The sequence below is a fragment of the Bombina bombina genome, chromosome 4 (genome assembly GCF_027579735.1).
Source record: "Bombina bombina isolate aBomBom1 chromosome 4, aBomBom1.pri, whole genome shotgun sequence".
In the NCBI taxonomy this organism is placed as follows: domain Eukaryota; kingdom Metazoa; phylum Chordata; class Amphibia; order Anura; family Bombinatoridae; genus Bombina; species Bombina bombina.
In genome coordinates, this window is record NC_069502.1 from 57243297 (window position 1) to 57263804 (window position 20508).

The following is a 20508-nucleotide window of genomic DNA, read 5'->3' on the forward strand; positions in this document are numbered from 1 at the left end:
ACACAGTGAAGTATTTATGTTAGCATTGAATCAGAAAAAAACATTTGACTTATTATTGAGCTAGGCCTTCTGCTGTATTTCTTGACAGTAAATAAGTTTGCAGCTGTCTATGCATGTTTATGGAAAGCAGTCGTCCTCTCTAAACTGCAGGAGTTTACCATCACTTTAAAAACACAAAAAATAAGGATATTTTAGCTTAGTTAAATTAAATATAACTATCATCATTATCCATAAACACATTCATGGAATTGGCAGAGTAATAGTAATAAATAATAAAACACAATTATCTATTACCCATAAGGTGTAAATTTGACAGCTAAACAGTGCTGGGTTTCTGTGGTTTACAAGCACTAAAGCAGGCTAGAGGTATACACTGCAGCGGATACATTGTTACACCTCACGCTGCAGTCGCTGGACTACATTTCCCAGGATACCAGGCGCGGCAAGCTTTGTTCCCGTTTCCTGGATTGAGTAGCATAGCGGCCCGCTAGTTACCCAGCACATGTCCTAGCGGTGCGGCCGCTGGGGGATCGCAGGCCCCGGAGTATAGCAACCGGTGCATTCCCCGGGAGCGAGCTGTGTTCATGTGAGTAACGGTGGTACCCGCAGGGCGGCTATCAGGCTGTAGATGGGCGTCACCTACACGCTTCGGGGGTCATGGAGGGAGAGTGTGGGCGGCCGAGAAGGGTGAGCAGCAAGTGCAGGCAGGTGTCATAATGATAGTGTCCGTAATGGCTCAGGGATATAATCACAGGATACGTGCAGGATAAGCTGTGTACAATTCTCTCTGAGCCCATTACTGTATTTGTGTATAAATCCGCCTGATCTGTCACCTCATTATGGCCTCAGCGCATTGATATAAACAGATTTATGCGCCCACATTTATAGGCCTCAATAATGTAATCCTATTAAATTAATGTTTATTAATTTGTTATAACACTTCCCAAAGCACTAGTGCCTCAGCAGGACATATTATATACTAATAGATGTAATTTACCTGTATATAACACATTCCTCAGCACTAGTGCATCAGCAGGACATATTATATACTAATAGATGTAATTTACCTGTATATAACAACACATTCCTCAGCGCTAGTGCACAGCATGACATATTATATACTAATAGATGTAATTTACCTGTATATAACACATTCCTCAGCACTAGTGCTCAGCAGGACATATTATATACTAATAGATGTAATTTACCTGTATATAGCACATTCCTCAGCGCTAGTGCTCAGCAGGACATATTATATACTAATAGATGTAATTTACCTGTATATAACACATTCCTCAGCACTAGTGCACAGCAGGACATATTATATACTAATAGATGTAATTTACCTGTATATAACACATTCCTCAGCACTAGTGCTCAGCAGGACATATTATATACTAATAGATGTAATTTACCTGTATATAACACATTCCTCAGCACTAGTGCACAGCAGGACATATTATATACTAATAGATGTAATTTACCTGTATATAACACATTCCTCAGCACTAGTGCACAGCAGGACATAGTATATACTAATAGATGTAATTTACCTCTATATAACACATTCCTCAGCACTAGTGCACAGCAGGACATATTATATACTAATAGATGTAATTTACCTGTATATAACACATTCCTCAGCACTAGTGCACAGCAGGACATATTATATACTAATAGATGTAATTTACCTGTATATAACACATTCCTCAGCACTAGTGCACAGCAGGACATATATACTAATAGATGTAATTTACCTGTATATAACACATTCCTCAGCGCTAGTGCACAGCAGGACATATTATATACTAATAGATGTAATTTACCTGTATATAACACATTCCTCAGCGCTAGTGCACAGCAGGACATAGTATATACTAATAGATGTAATTTACCTGTATATAACACATTCCTCAGCGCTAGTGCACAGCAGGACATATATACTAATAGATGTAATTTACCTGTATATAACACATTCCTCAGCGCTAGTGCACAGCAGGACATATTATATACTAATAGATGTAATTTACCTGTATATAACACATTCCTCAGCACTAGTGCACAGCAGGACATATTATATACTAATAGATGTAATTTACCTGTATATAACACATTCCTCAGCGCTAGTGCACAGCAGGACATATATACTAATAGATGTAATTTACCTGTATATAACACATTCCTCAGCGCTAGTGCACAGCATGACATATTATATACTAATAGATGTAATTTACCTGTATATAACACATTCCTCAGCACTAGTGCACAGCAGGACATATTATATACTAATAGATGTAATTTACCTGTATATAACACATTCCTCAGCACTAGTGCACAGCAGGACATATTATATACTAATAGATGTAATTTACCTGTATATAACACATTCCTCAGCACTAGTGCACAGCAGGACATATTATATACTAATAGATGTAATTTACCTGTATATAACACATTCCTCAGCACTAGTGCCTCAGCAGGACATATTATATACTAATAGATGTAATTTACCTGTATATAACACATTCCTCAGCACTAGTGCACAGCAGGACATATTATATACTAATAGATGTAATTTACCTGTATATAACACATTCCTCAGCACTAGTGCCTCAGCAGGACATATTATATACTAATAGATGTAATTTACCTGTATATAACACATTCCTCAGCGCTAGTGCTCAGCAGGACATATTATATACTAATAGATGTAATTTACCTGTATATAACACTTCCCTAAGCACTAGTGCACAGCAGGACATATTATATACTAATATATGTAATTTACCTGTATATAACACATTCCTCAGCACTAGTGCACAGCAGGACATATTATATACTAATATATGTAATTTACCTGTATACCCAGAGGCAGAACTTTTCTTTACTTTCTGCAATGAGATTTTTTTTGTGAATTTTTTTCTGCCGTTTATTTTTAAATAAAATTCAATTTTAAATTAGACAGTTACACTAAGGCACCAGTTCAATTGCAATGTGTTGGTTAACTGAAGAGTAAAGCAATGTTTTATAATATAGTGCAGTAGTTGAAAATTGCATTGCAAGTTAGCTGCATACAAAGAAGACATTTTAAAATGTCTCTTTAATAAATGTGTTTCCTTTTCTCTTGGTCTAACATAGAAATGTAGTAATAAAAAGATACAGTGCTCTTACATTCAGAATAAACAGCTTTGCAGACTGGGAAAGGCTCTAAGGTGCGGGTTTGAAAAAAATCTCTGAGAACCAGTGAACAAACAATGCGCTGCTGCTTTGCAGCGCTAAGGCACGTTTGACTGCTCACTTCAAACAGCACTTTGCCGTGGATGCACTGTGTTAAGGAAAATTTACACAGTGCAGCCAGATCACAGCTCTGTTAGAAGAGAACTGTCTAATGTGGAGCAGCACTACAAAGTTCAAGCGCTAACAGTTCCTGCATGTGTCCTGTTCTTTCTGCAGACATGCTGCATTTTCTGCGATGACATCTCACAACACTGTATGTTCTGCCTTGGGGCCTGTATATAACATATTCCTCAGCACTAGTGCACAGCAGGACACATTATATACTAATAGATGTAATTTACCTGTATATAACACATTCCTCAGCACTAGTGCACAGCAGGACATATTATATACTAATAGATGTAATTTACCTGTATATAACACACTCCTCAGCACTAGTGCACAGCAGGACATATTATATACTAATAGATGTAATTTACCTGTATATAGCACATTCATCAGCACTAGTGCACAGCAGGACATATTATATACTAATAGATGTAATTTACCTGTATATAACACATTCCTCAGCACTAGTGCACAGCAGGACATATTATATACTAATAGATGCAATTTACCTGTATATAACAACACATTCCTCAGCACTAGTGCTCAGCAGGACATATTATATACTAATAGATGTAATTTACCTGTATATAACACATTCCTCAGCACTAGTGCACAGCAGGACATATTATATACTAATAGATGTAATTTACCTGTATATAACAACACATTCCTCAGCGCTAGTGCACAGCAGGACATATTATATACTAATAGATGTAATTTACCTGTATATAACACATTCCTCAGCACTAGTGCACAGCAGGACATATTATATACTAATAGATGTAATTTACCTGTATATAACAACACATTCCTCAGCACTAGTGCACAGCAGGACATAGTATATACTAATAGATGTAATTTACCTGTATATAACACATTCCTCAGCACTAGTGCACAGCAGGACATATTATATACTAATAGATGTAATTTACCTGTATATAACACATTCCTCAGCACTAGTGCACAGCAGGACATAGTATATACTAATAGATGTAATTTACCTGTATATAACACATTCCTCAGCGCTAGTGCTCAGCAGGACATATTATATACTAATAGATGTAATTTACCTGTATATAACACATTCCTCAGCACTAGTGCACAGCAGGACATATTATATACTAATAGATGCAATTTACCTGTATATAGCACATTCCTCAGCACTAGTGCACAGCAGGACATATTATATACTAATAGATGTAATATTCCTCTATATAACACATTCCTCAGAACTAGTGCACAGCAGGACATATTATATACTAATAGATGTAATTTACCTGTATATAACAACACATTCCTCAGCACTAGTGCACAGCAGGACATATATACTAATAGATATAATTTACCTGTATATAACACATTCCTCAGCACTAGTGCACAGCAGGACATATTATATACTAATAGATGTTATTTACCTGTATATAACACATTCCTCAGCGCTAGTGCACAGCAGGACATATTATATACTAATAGATGTAATTTACCTGTATATAACACATTCCTCAGTGCTAGTGCACAGCAGGACATATTATATACTAATAGATGTAATTTACCTGTATATAGCACATTCCTCATCACTAGTGCACAGCAGGACATATATACTAATAGATATAATTTACCTGTATATAGCACATTCCTCAGCGCTAGTGCACAGCAGGACATATTATATACTAATAGATGTAATTTACCTGTATATAACACATTCCTCAGCGCTAGTGCACAGCAGGACATATTATATACTAATAGATGTAATTTACCTGTATATAACACTTCCCTAAGCACTAGTGCACAGCAGGACATATTATATACTAATAGATGTAATTTACCTGTATATAACACATTCCTCAGCACTAGTGCTCAGCAGGACATATTATATACTAATAGATGTAATTTACCTGTATATAACACATTCCTCAGCGCTAGTGCTCAGCAGGACATATATACTGATAGATGTAATTTACCTGTATATAACACATTCCTCAGCACTAGTGCACAGCAGGTCATATTATATACTGATAGATGTAATTTACCTGTATATAACACATTCCTCAGAACTAGTGCACAGCAGGACATATTATATACTAATAGATGTAATTTACCTGTATATAACACATTCCTCAGCACTAGTGCCTCAGCAGGACATATTATATACTAATAGATGTAATTTACCTGTATATAACACATTCCTCAGCACTAGTGCTCAGCAGGACATATTATATACTAATAGATGTAATTTACCTGTATATAACACATTCCTCAGCGCTAGTGCTCAGCAGGACATAGTATATACTAATAGATGTAATTTACCTGTATATAACACATTCCTCAGCGCTAGTGCTCAGCAGGACATATTATATACTAATAGATGTAATTTACCTGTATATAACACATTCCTCAGCACTAGTGCACAGCAGGACATATATACTAATAGATGTAATTTACCTGTATATAACACATTCCTCAGCACTAGTGCACAGCAGGACATATTATATACTAATAGATGCAATTTACCTGTATATAGCACATTCCTCAGCACTAGTGCACAGCAGGACATATTATATACTAATAGATGTAATATTCCTCTATATAACACATTCCTCAGAACTAGTGCACAGCAGGACATATTATATACTAATAGATGTAATTTACCTGTATATAACAACACATTCCTCAGCACTAGTGCACAGCAGGACATATATACTAATAGATATAATTTACCTGTATATAACACATTCCTCAGCACTAGTGCACAGCAGGACATATTATATACTAATAGATGTTATTTACCTGTATATAACACATTCCTCAGCGCTAGTGCACAGCAGGACATATTATATACTAATAGATGTAATTTACCTGTATATAACACATTCCTCAGTGCTAGTGCACAGCAGGACATATTATATACTAATAGATGTAATTTACCTGTATATAGCACATTCCTCATCACTAGTGCACAGCAGGACATATATACTAATAGATATAATTTACCTGTATATAGCACATTCCTCAGCGCTAGTGCACAGCAGGACATATTATATACTAATAGATGTAATTTACCTGTATATAACACATTCCTCAGCGCTAGTGCACAGCAGGACATATTATATACTAATAGATGTAATTTACCTGTATATAACACTTCCCTAAGCACTAGTGCACAGCAGGACATATTATATACTAATAGATGTAATTTACCTGTATATAACACATTCCTCAGCACTAGTGCTCAGCAGGACATATTATATACTAATAGATGTAATTTACCTGTATATAACACATTCCTCAGCGCTAGTGCTCAGCAGGACATATATACTGATAGATGTAATTTACCTGTATATAACACATTCCTCAGCACTAGTGCACAGCAGGACATATTATATACTGATAGATGTAATTTACCTGTATATAACACATTCCTCAGAACTAGTGCACAGCAGGACATATTATATACTAATAGATGTAATTTACCTGTATATAACACATTCCTCAGCACTAGTGCCTCAGCAGGACATATTATATACTAATAGATGTAATTTACCTGTATATAACACATTCCTCAGCACTAGTGCACAGCAGGACATATTATATACTAATAGATGTAATATTCCTCTATATAACACATTCCTCAGAACTAGTGCACAACAGGACATATTATATACTAATAGATGTAATTTACCTGTATATAACAACACATTCCTCAGCACTAGTGCACAGCAGGACATATTATATACTAATAGATGTAATTTACCTGTATATAACACATACTTTAGCACTACTGCCTCAGCAGGACATAGTATATACTAATAGATTTAATTTACCTGTATATAACACATTCCTCAGCACTAGTGCACAGCAGGACATAGTATATACTAATAGATGTAATTTACCTGTATATAACACATTCCTCAGCACTAGTGCACAGCAGGACATAGTATATACTAATAGATGTAATTTACCTCTATATAACACATTCCTCAGAACTAGTGCACAGCAGGACATATTATATACTAATAGATGTAATTTACCTGTATATAACAACACATTCCTCAGCACTAGTGCCTTCGCAGGACCTATTATATACTAATAGATGTAATTTACCTGTATATAACACATTCCTCAGCACTAGTGCACAGCAGGACATATTATATACTAATCGATGTAATTTACCTGTATATAACACATTCCTCAGCACTAGTGCACAGCAGGACATATTATATACTAATAGATATAATTTACCTGTATATAACACATTCCTCAGCACTAGTGCACAGCAGGACATATTATATACTAATAGATGTTATTTACCTGTATATAACACATTCCTCAGCGCTAGTGCACAGCAGGACATATTATATACTAATAGATGTAATTTACCTGTATATAACACATTCCTCAGTGCTAGTGCACAGCAGGACATATTATATACTAATAGATGTAATTTACCTGTATATAGCACATTCCTCATCACTAGTGCACAGCAGGACATATATACTAATAGATATAATTTACCTGTATATAGCACATTCCTCAGCGCTAGTGCACAGCAGGACATATTATATACTAATAGATGTAATTTACCTGTATATAACACATTCCTCAGCACTAGTGCTCAGCAGGACATATTATATACTAATAGATGTAATTTACCTGTATATAACACATTCCTCAGCGCTAGTGCTCAGCAGGACATATTATATACTAATAGATGTAATTTACCTGTATATAACACATTCCTCAGCGCTAGTGCTCAGCAGGACATATTATATACTGATAGATGTAATTTACCTGTATATAACACATTCCTCAGCACTAGTGCACAGCAGGACATATTATATACTGATAGATGTAATTTACCTGTATATAACACATTCCTCAGTATTAGTGCACAGCAGGACATATATACTAATAGATGTAATTTACCTGTATATAACACATTCCTCAGCACTAGTGCACAGGACATATTATATACTAATAGATGTAATTTACCTGTATATAACAACACATTCCTCAGCACTAGTGCACAGCAGGACATATTATATACTAATAGATGTAATTTACCTGTATATAACACATTCCTCAGCACTAGTGCACAGCAGGACATATTATATACTAATAGATGTAATTTACCTGTATATAACACATTCCTCAGCGCTAGTGCACAGCAGGACATATTATATACTAATAGATGTAATTTACCTGTATATAACACATACTTTAGCACTACTGCCTCAGCAGGACATAGTATATACTAATAGATTTAATTTACCTGTATATAACACATTCCTCAGCACTAGTGCACAGCAGGACATAGTATATACTAATAGATGTAATTTACCTGTATATAACACATTCCTCAGCACTAGTGCACAGCAGGACATAGTATATACTAATAGATGTAATTTACCTCTATATAACACATTCCTCAGAACTAGTGCACAGCAGGACATATTATATACTAATAGATGTAATTTACCTGTATATAACAACACTTTCCTCCGCACTAGTGCACAGCAGGACATATTATATACTAATATATGTAATTTACCTGTATATAACAACACATTCCTCAGCACTAGTGCCTTCGCAGGACCTATTATATACTAATAGATGTAATTTACCTGTATATAACACATTCCTCAGCACTAGTGCACAGCAGGACATATTATATACTAATCGATGTAATTTACCTGTATATAACACATTCCTCAGCACTAGTGCACAGCAGGACATATTATATACTAATAGATATAATTTACCTGTATATAACACATTCCTCAGCACTAGTGCACAGCAGGACATATTATATACTAATAGATGTTATTTACCTGTATATAACACATTCCTCAGCGCTAGTGCACAGCAGGACATATTATATACTAATAGATGTAATTTACCTGTATATAACACATTCCTCAGTGCTAGTGCACAGCAGGACATATTATATACTAATAGATGTAATTTACCTGTATATAGCACATTCCTCATCACTAGTGCACAGCAGGACATATATACTAATAGATATAATTTACCTGTATATAGCACATTCCTCAGCGCTAGTGCACAGCAGGACATATTATATACTAATAGATGTAATTTACCTGTATATAACACATTCCTCAGCGCTAGTGCACAGCAGGACATATTATATACTAATAGATGTAATTTACCTGTATATAACACTTCCCTAAGCACTAGTGCACAGCAGGACATATTATATACTAATAGATGTAATTTACCTGTATATAACACATTCCTCAGCGCTAGTGCACAGCAGGACATATATACTAATAGATGTAATTTACCTGTATATAACACATTCCTCAGCGCTAGTGCACAGCAGGACATATTATATACTAATAGATGTAATTTACCTGTATATAACACATTCCTCAGCACTAGTGCACAGCAGGACATATTATATACTAATATATGTAATTTACCTGTATATAACACATTCCTCAGCGCTAGTGCACAGCAGGACATATATACTAATAGATGTAATTTACCTGTATATAACACATACTTTAGCACTACTGCCTCAGCAGGACATAGTATATACTAATAGATTTAATTTACCTGTATATAACACATTCCTCAGCACTAGTGCACAGCAGGACATAGTATATACTAATAGATGTAATTTACCTGTATATAACACATTCCTCAGCACTAGTGCACAGCAGGACATATATACTAATAGATGTAATTTATCTGTATATAACACATTCCTCAGCACTAGTGCCATAACGGGACATATTTTATACAGACGGGCAGATGCACTGACTCGTACATATCCTGTAAATACACTTTGAAAACACTATTAATTAATTTTGTATATTACATAAAATATATTGTAGAAGAACTTTCTCATGGGCTTAATGTCAGTGCAACGTTACTGTAGACTGTGAGCTTTTTGTATTTGTTTCGTCTGTTTACGTACTGGTATTCTTTTAAAGGGACATTAAATTGCTGGGTATAACTACAGCAGTGTGGTGCTAGTGTTTCCTACTGTGCCAGCCTCGCTTCTTAAAGCTGTTAACTTATTTTAACCAAATACAGATGCCAGTTGGTCAAGCAATTTTATACTGGGTACCCTATCTTTGAACTTAGATATTCTTGCACCCTAAGACAGAAGTGTCGCACATTTACTTTTCAAAGATGCTGCAGGTTTTTGACAGCTGAATTGTGTACTTATGGTTAGCGTTCTGTGAATGTTTGCCACTTCTGTTACAGGGTTCAAGAATACTTAAAGGGCCATGATACCCAAATGTTAAAAACATTTGAAAGTGATGCAGCATTGCTGTAAAAAGCTGACTAGAAAATATCATCTGAACATCTCTATGTAAAAAATAAATATATTTGACCTAAAAAATTCCTCAGTAGCCACATCCCATTGTAAAGGACTTCTAAGCAGCAAATCAGTATGTCTGTCCTGGGACAGCTAAGGGAGTGAGCTTCGTGCACTCTGATCTTATTTTCCTATTCAGTTTAAGGAAGTTTTACTTTGAAATCTCATGAGAGTTAAGTGAAATCTCATGAGATCACAGTAAAAGAGTTCATGACCTCTGCACTGCTGATGCTGATTGGCTGCAGTTCATTTCTTCATTTATTTTTTTTTTACCTGCAGCTGAGCAGCAGCTGAAGTATAACTTTTTACACAGAACTTACTCTGCTGAGCTGAGGAGATTGTGAGGTAAAATATCTTCCTTTTTTACATAGAGATGCTCAGGTGATATTTTCCTGTCAACAATTTACAGTTATACTGCATCAGTTTCAAGTGATTTAGCATATGAGTATTATGTCCTTTTAAAGGGACAAGAAACGCAAGATTTTTCTTGTATGATTCAAAGATGATACATTTTTTAACAACTTTCCCATTTACTTCTATTATCAATTTAGCTTCATTCTCTTGGTATCCTTTAGCTGAACATGTCACTAAGCCAATCACAAGAGGCACATTTTTTGCAACCACCAATCGGCAGCTAGCTCCCAGCTCCTGACACTACCTAGGTATGCTTTTGGACAAAGGATAACAAGAGAACAAAGGAAATTAAATAATAGAAGTAAATTGGAAAGTTGTTTAAAATAGTATGCTCTGTCTGAATCATGAGAGATACATTTTGGGTTTCATGACCCTTAAGCTCCAAGATGAAGGTGCTCAATATGCAGATGTGGAACTTTACCTGCCTGCACCACCTGTAAGGGGTTAAAGTGAAGGTAAACTTACCTTTATGACTATCCAGGATTTCATTTGTTTCACAAAATAAATATGACTTTCATTCATGATTCGTTATAAATCTAATCCCAAACCAACTTATCATTATTATTCCATTTGCGATCGTACACAAATGCAACCCGTAATTTGTATTTATTCTTTGCTGCCGATCACGTTTCTGTAGCAGCCAAGTGAGCCAACTGAATTTCTGGCCGTTAGGAGGCCGTCAGTGCACGTCACCTGCCTACTTGACCCTGTGCGCATGCGCTATTGTTGGCCTCCATGCGCGCTCACGATTCGCGCATGCGTATTGGCAATATTCAGGAATCCCCATAGAACTTGTTATGAGTGCCCATTCTCGCTTGCGCAGAAGACTGTAAAATCTTCAATTGGCGCATGCGCTGTTTCACTGAGCGTCGTGAACACGCTTTAGGAAGACATAGAAAGTGAGTAGACTGCTCTCTACATCAAACACAAGAAAAGCCGGAACTGGTATGTGGGAGGAGTTGGACATCGCAACGGTAGGGAGATAACAATTTAAAAATAAGAAAATTGGAAAAAAAAAATGAAAAAAAAACTTAGCGATTAGATTAGGGTAATTAACAAATGCATTCCTGTATTTCATATGCTGAAACTTAACCTTCACTTTATGATAAGAGACTTTGAAGAGAGCACATTGTTATTGATTAACATATCGACCTACTAGCCTGGCCACTGACATTACTAAGCTTGCCTACCTGCATGCAACCAATGCTTATACACAATTTCAGCATAAGTCTCTGCCTAGCTAAGCAAAACGTTCATAAGGTTTTCCAAAACTTGTTTGTCATTTAAACTAGGTATTTGTGCTCCTTAATGAATTGTAATCTTGTTGCTTTATACTAGTTTCTCACAGAATTATGTCATGCCTAGGTGATAGGAAAAGAATGTGTGAGAGACGGTAAAATATAGTTTCTTTCATGTAATTGGCAAGAGTCAATGAGCTAGTGATATATGGGATATACAATCCTACCAGGAGGGGCAAAGTTTCCCAAACCTCAAAATGCCTATAAATACACCCCTCACCACACCCACAATTCAGTTTTACAAACTTTGCCTCCTATTGAGGTGGTGAAGTAAGTTTGTGCTAAGATTTCTACGTTGATATGCGCTTCTCAGCATTGTTGAAGCCCGATTCCTCTCAGAGTACAGCAAATGTCAGAAGGACGTGAAGGGAGTATCACTTATTTGAATACGATGATTTCCCTAACGGGGGTCTATTTCATAGGTTCTCTGTTATCGGTCGTAGAGATTCATCTCCTACCTCCCTTTTCAGATCGACGATATACTCTCAATTTACCATTACCTCTACTAATAACTGTTTTAGTACTGGTTTGGCTATCTGCTATATGTGTATGGGTGTCTTTTGGTAAGTATGTTTTTTATTACTTAAGACACCTCAGCTATGGTTTGGCACTTTATGCATTTATATAAAGTTCTAAATATATGTATTGTACTTATATTTGCCGTGAGTCAGGTTCATGTATTTCCTTCAGCAGACTGTCAGTTTCATATTTGGGGAATATAAACATTTGTTTTAAGAAATGTATTTCTTACCTGGGGTTTAGTCTTTTTTTTCAATTGACCTTTCACACGGCGGCGTCATTAGTTACGCGAGTGTGTCATTTCTGGTTATTTTTGGCGCCAAAAAAGTTTACGTTACGTTTTTTCATTATTTTAATACCCCATTGATGTTTGCCTCTTACTTTTTTCTCTATCACAGGCCTATGCTTTTGCATTTTTTCTCATTCCTGAAATTGTCATATAAGGAAATAGATAATTTTGCTTTATATGTTGTTTTTTCTCTTACATTGAGCAAGATGTCCCAATCTGATCCTGTCTCAGAAGTTTCTGCTGGAACATTGCTGCCTGACATCGGTTCTACCAAAGCTAAGTGCATTTGTTGTAAAAGTTTAGAAATTATTCCACCAATTGTCATTTGTAATAGTTGTCATGATAAATTTTTACATGCAGATAGTGTTTCCATCAGTAATAGTACATTGCCAGTTGCAGTTCCTTTAACTTCTAATGTACATGATATACTTGTAAATTTTAAAGAATTTGTATCTGATTCTATTCTAAAGGTTTTGTCTGCATTTCCACCTTCTAATAAACATAAAAGGTCTTTTAAAACTTCTCATTTAGCTGATGAAATTTCAAATGACCAACAACATAATAATTTATCCTCTTCTGATGAGGATCTATCTGATTTAGAAGATCCTTCCTCAGACATTGACACTGACAAATCTACTTATTTATTTAAAATAGAGTATATGCGTTCTTTATTAAAAGAAGTGTTAATTACTTTGGATATTGAGGTAACCAGTCCTCTTGACATTCAGTCTAATAAACGTTTAAATGCTGTTTTTAAACCTCCTGTGGTTTCCCCAGGGGTTTTTCCTATTCCTAAAGCTATTTCTGATATGATTTCTAGGGAAAGGAATAAGCCAGGTACTTCTTTTATTCCTTCTTCAAGGTTTAAAAAAATTGTATCCTTTACCAGCAAAATCTATAGAGTTTTGGGGAAAAATCCCCAAAGTTGATGGGGCTATTTCTACTCTTGCTAAACGTACCACTATTCCTATGGAAGATAGTACTTCCTTTAAGGATCCTTTAGATAAGAAGCTTGAATCTTATCTAAGGAAGGCCTATTTATATTCAGGTCATCTTCTCAGACCTGCTATTTCTTTGGCTGATGTTGCGGCTGCCTCAACTTTTTGGTTGGAGAATTTAGCGCAACAAGAATTGGATCCTGACATATCTAGCATTACTCGCTTACTGCAACATGCTAATCATTTTATTTGTAATGCCATTTTTTATATTATCAAAATTGATGTTAGATTCATGTCTTTAGCTGTGTTAGCTAGAAGAGCTTTGTGGCTTAAATCTTGGAATGCTGATATGACATCTAAATCTAGATTACTATCTCTTTCTTTCCAAGGTAATAATTTATTTGGTTCTCAGTTGGATTCTATTATTTCAACTATCACTGGAGGAAAAGGAGTTTTTCTGCCTCAGGATAAAAAACCTAAGGGCAAATCTAAGGCTTCTAACCGTTTTCGTTCCTTTCGTCAGAATAAGGAACAAAAACTCAATCCTCCTCCCAAGGAATCTGCTTCCAATTGGAAGCCTTCCTCAAATTGGAATAAATCCAAGCCACTTAGGAAACCAAAGTCTGCCCCTAAGTCCGCATGAAGGTGCGGCGCTCATTCCAGCTCAGCTGGTAGGGGGCAGATTAAGGTTTTTCAAGGATTTTTGGATAAATCTGTCCAAAATTATTGGATTCAGAGCATTGTCTCTCAGGGATATCGAATAGGATTCAAAGTAAGACCTCCTGTGAGAAGATTTTTTTCTCTCACTTATCCCTGTAAATCCAGTAAAAGCTCAGGCTTTTCTGAAGTGTGTTTCAGACCTGGAGTCTTCAGGGCTAATCATGCCAGTTCCTCTTCAGGAACAAGGTTTGGGGTTTTATTCAAACCTATTCATTGTACCAAAGAAAGAAAATTTATTCAGACCAGTTCTGGATCTGAAAATTTTGAATTGTTATTTAAGAGTACCAACTTTCAAGATGGTGACTATAAGGACTATTCTGCCTTTTGTTCAGCAAGGACATTATAAAATAGACTTGCAGAATGCATACCTTCATATTCCGATTCATCCAGAACACTATCAGTTTCTGAGATTCTCTTTTCTAGACAAGCATTACCAATTTGTTGCTCTTCCATTTGGCCTAGCAACAGCTCCAATAATCTTTTCAAAGGTTCTGGGTGCCCTACTATCTGTAATCAGAGAACAGGGTATTGCGGTGTTTCCTTATTTGGACGATATCTTGGTACTAGCTCAGTCTTTACATACTGCAGAATCTCACACAAATCAACTAGTGGTGTTTCTTCGGAAACATGGTTGGAAGATCAATTTTCAAAAAATTTCTTGATTCCTCAGACAAGGGTCACCTTTTTAGGCTTCCAGATAGATTCAGTGTCTTTGACTCTGTCTCTAAAAGACAAGAGACGTTTAAAATTGGTCGCAGCATGCCGGCACCTTCAGTCTCAGTCATTCCCTTCAGTGGCTATGTGCATGGAAGTTTTAGGTCTCATGACTGCAGCATCGGACGCGATCCCCTTTGCTCGTTTTCACATGAGCTCTACAGCTTTGCATGCTGAATCAATGGTGCAGGGATTATACAAAGATATCACAATTAATATCCTTGAATCCCAATGTACGACACTCTCTGACATGGTGGATAGTTCACCATCGTTTGGTTCAAGGGGCTTCTTTTGTTCGGCCAACCTGGACTGTGATCTCTACAGATGCGAGTCTTTCAGGTTGGGGAGCTGTTTGGGGATCTCTGACAGCACAAGGGTTTGGAAATCTCAAGAGGCGAGATTACCAATAAATATTTTAGAACTCCGTGCAATTCTCAGGGCTCTTCAGTTTTGGCCTCTGCTGAAGAGAGAACCGTTCATTTGTTTTCAGACAGACAATATCACAACTGTGGCTTATGTCAATCATCAGGGTGGGACTCGCAGTCCCCAAGCTATGAAAGAAGTATCTCGGATAATTGCTTGGGCGGAATCCAGCTCCTGTCTAATCTCTGCGGTGCATATCCCAGGTGTAGACAATTGGGAGGCGGATTATCTCAGCCGCCAGACTTTACATTCAGGGAAGTGGTCTCTCCATCCAGATGTGTTTTCTCAGATTGTTCAGATGTGGGGTCTTCCAGAGATAGATCTCATGGCCTCTGATCTAAACAAGAAACTTCCCAGATACCTGTCCAGGGATGTTCAGGCGGAAGCAGTGGATGCACTGACACTTCCTTGGTGTTATCCTCCCGCTTACATCCTCCCGCCTCTAGTTCTCCTTCCAAGAGTGATCTCCAAAATCATCATGGAACAGTCTTTTGTGTTGCTGGTGGCTCCAGCATGGCCACATGGTATGCGGATCTGGTTCGGATGTCCAGTTGCCCGCCTTGGCCACTTCCGTTATGGCCGGACCTACTATCTCAAGGTCCGTTTTTCCATCAGGATCTCAAATCATTTAAATTTGAAGTTCTAAGTCATAGAGGTTTCTCTGACTCAGTGGTTAATACTATGTTACAAGCTCGTAAATCTGTCTCTAGAAAGATTTATTATAGAGTTTGGAAGACTTACATTTCATGGTGTTCTTCTCATAAATTCTCCTGGCTTTCTTTTAGAATTCCTAGAATTTTACAGTTCCTTCAGGATGGTTTGGATAAGGGTTTGTCTGCAAGTTCCTTGAAGGGACAAATCTCTGCTCTTTCTGTTTTATTTCACAGAAAGATTGCTATACTTCCTGATATTCACTGTTTTGTACAGGCTTTAGTTCGTATTAAGCCTGTCATTAAATCAATTTCTCCTCCTTGGAGTCTTAATTTGGTTCTGAAGGCTTTACAGGCTCCTCCATTTGAGCCTATGCATTCTTTGGACATTAAAACTACTTTCTTGGAAAGTGGTGTTCCTTTTGGCTATCTCTTCTTCTAGAAGAGTTTCTGAACTATCTGCTCTTGTGAGTCTCCTTTTCTGATTTTTCTTCAGGATAAGGCAGTTTTGCGGACTTCTTTTCAATTTTTACCTAAGGTTGTGAATTCTAACAACATTAGTAGAGAAATTGTTGTCCCTTCCTTATGTCCTAATTCAAAGAATTCTTTGGAGAGATCCTTACATTCTTTGGATGTGGTAAGAGCTTTGAAATATTATGTGGAAGCTACTAAAGATTTCAGGAAGACTTCCAGTCTATTTGTTTTATTTTCTAGTCCTAGGAAAGGTCAGAAGGCTTCTGCTATTTCCTTGGCTTCTTGGTTGAAACTTTTGATTCATCAAGCTTATTTGGAGTCGGGTAAGACCCCGCTTCAGAGAATTACAGCTCATTCTACTAGATCAGTCTCCACTTCGTGGGCTTTTAAGAATGAAGCTTCAGTTGATTAGATTTGCAAACGGCGACTTGGTCCTCTTTGCATACATTTACTAAATTCTACCGTTTTGATGTATTTGCTTCTTCTGAAGCAGTTTTTGGTAGAAAAGTTCTTCAGGCAGCTGTTTCAGTTTGATTCTTCTGCTTTTGATTTAAGTTTTTTTCTTTTCAAAAATGAAATAAACTTTTATTTTTTTGGGTTGTGGATTAATTTTTTTCAGCAGAATATGGCTGTTTTTATTTTTATTCCCTCCCTCTCTAGAGACTCTTGAGTGGAAGACTCCACATCTTGGGTATTGATATCCCATATGTCACTAGCTCATGGACTCTTGCCAATTACATGAAAGAAAACATAATTTATGTAAGCACTTACCTGATAAATTCATTTCTTTCATATTGGCAAGAGTCCACGAGGCCCACCCTTTTTATGGTGGTTATGATTTTTTGTATAAAGCACAATTATTTCCAAATTTCCTTTGTTGATGCTTTCTACTCCTTTCTTTATCACCCCACTGCTTGGCTATTCGTTAAACTGAATTGTGGTGAGGGGTGTATTTATAGGCATTTTGAGGTTTGGGAAACTTTGCCCCTCCTGGTAGGATTGTATATCCCATATGTTACTAGCTCATGGACTCTTGCCAATATGAAAGAAATGAATTTATCAGGTAAGTTCTTACATAAATTATGTTTTTTAAATATGTTACAAAGTATGCTCAGTATGTCATTGTGTGTGTGGGACTGTGTATATAAACAAAGTATGCTCAGTATAAGTCATTGTGTATGTGTGTGTATATACACAAAATATGCTCAGTATAAGTCATTGTGTGTATACACAAAGTATGCCCAGTATGTCATTGTGTATGTGGGACTGTGTATATAAACAAAGTATGCTCAGTATAAGTCATTGTGTGTGTGTATACACAAAGTATGCTCAGTATAAGTCATATTGTGTGTGTGTGTGTGTGTGTGTATACACAAAGTATGCTCAGTATAAGTCGTGTGTGTGTGTATACACAAATTATGCTCAGTATAAGTCATTGTGTGTGTGTATACACAAAGTATGCTCAGTATAAGTCATTGTGTGTGTGTGTATACACAAAGTATGCTCAGTATAAGTCATTGTGTGTGTGTGTATACACAAAGTATGCTCAGTATAAGTCATTGTGAGTGTTTATACACAAAGTATGCTCAATATACGTCATTGTGTGTGTTTATACACAAAGTATGCTCAATATACGTCATTGTGTGTGTTTATACACAAAGTATGCTCAATATAAGTCATTGTGTGTGTATACACAAAGTATGCTCAGTATAAGTCATTGTGTGTGTGTCTGTATATAAACAAAGTATGCTCAATATTAGTACTTTTGTGTGTGTGTGTATAAACAAAGTATGCTCAGTAACTATTAGTCATTTTGTGTGTGTATATAAACAAAATATGCTCAGTATAAGTCATTGTGTGTGTGACTGTGTATATAAACAAAGTATGCTCAGTATTAGTACTTTTGTGTGTGTGTATATAAACAAAATATGCTCAGTATAAGTCACTGTGTGTGTGACTGTGTATATAAACAAAGTATGCTCAGTATTAGTACTTTTGTGTGTGTGTGTATAAACAAAATATGCTCAGTATAAGTCATTGTGTGTGTGACTGTATATAAACAAAGTTGCTCAGTATTAGTACTTTTGTGTGTGTGTGTATAAACAAAGTATGCTCAGTAACTATTCGTCATTTCGTGTGTGTGTATATAAACAAAATATGCTCAGTATAAGTCATTGTGTGTGTGTGACTGTGTATATAAACAAATTATGCTCAGTATTAGTACTTTTGTGTGTGTGTATATAAACAAAGTATGCTCAGTATTAGTCATTTTGTGTGTATGTAAACAAAGTATGCTCAGTATTATTATTCTTTTTTTATAAAGCGCCAACAGATTCCGCAGCGTTGTCCATGGGTACAAAGATAAATTTACAGTACAATACAATATAAAAGACAAAGTTTAACAAACAAATACAGGGGGAATTGAGGGCCCTGTTACCGTGGGAACTTACAATCTAGATGGGTAGGAGGGTATGAAATAGGAGGTGGGTACTGCAAAGGTGAGAATGATGTTAGTGTGGAGTTAGATGAGGGCAGCTATTGGGCAAGTGGAATTAATTTGTTACTGATTTGGAGATAGGCTTCACTGAACAAAAATGTCTTTAGGGAGTGTTTAAAGGAGGAAAGGTTAGGGGAAAGTCTGACAGCTCGAGGAAGTGCGTTCCAGATGGTTGGTGGTGCACGAGAGAAGTCCTGTAGTCTAGCATGGGAGGAGGTGATAGTAGAAGATGCAAGGAGCAGGTCATTGTTGGATTTTAGGGGGTTGGCTGGAGTATATTTGTTGATGAGGGAGGACAGGTAGGGGGGACGGGCTGCATTGGTGAGGGCTTTGTAGGTCAGGATGAGAATTTTGAATTTAGTTCTGCTGTGAATGAGGAGCCAGTGAAGGGACCCGCAGAGAGGTGCAGCAGAACAGAGCGTCAAGAGAGGTGGTTTAGCCTGGCAGATGCATTTAGGATGGATTAAAGAGGGGAGAGGCGGGAGGCCAGTTATTAGGTTATTACAGTAGTCAAGTCGGGAAATTACCAGGGAGTGGATTAGCTGTTTAGTAGTTTTAGCACTCAGAAACGGACAAAGTTTGGAGATATTGCGTTGGTGGTTGCAACAGATTGAAGAGAGCAATTGGATGTGGGGTATGAAGGACAGATTGGAGTCAAGTGTAACTCCTAAGCAGCGGACTTGGGGAGATAGTGGTGTCGCCAACAGTGATTGAAAAGTTAGAAACCGGGGTAGAATTAGAGGGGGGGATTAGAAGGAGCTCAGTCTTTGACATGTTGATTTTTAGGTGGTGAGAGGCCATCCAAGAAGAAATGACAGATAGGCAGACACTGATGTGAGAAAGGACAGAAGAGAGAGTGCAGGGGTGGATAGGTAG

General features: G+C 36.7%; 1 protein-coding gene across 1 annotated transcript in view; it reads left to right on the plus strand.

Moving 5' to 3' along the window:
* Positions 1 to 458: 458 nt before the first annotated feature.
* The window catches only part of LOC128655894 (zinc finger protein 239), a 38435-nt gene continuing 18385 nt past the window's right edge, over positions 459 to 20508 (plus strand). Inside the window, exon 1 of the mRNA XM_053709486.1 lies at positions 459 to 586. The gene's annotated coding sequence lies outside the window, so the exon portion shown is untranslated. The remainder of the gene's footprint in view (positions 587 to 20508) is intronic.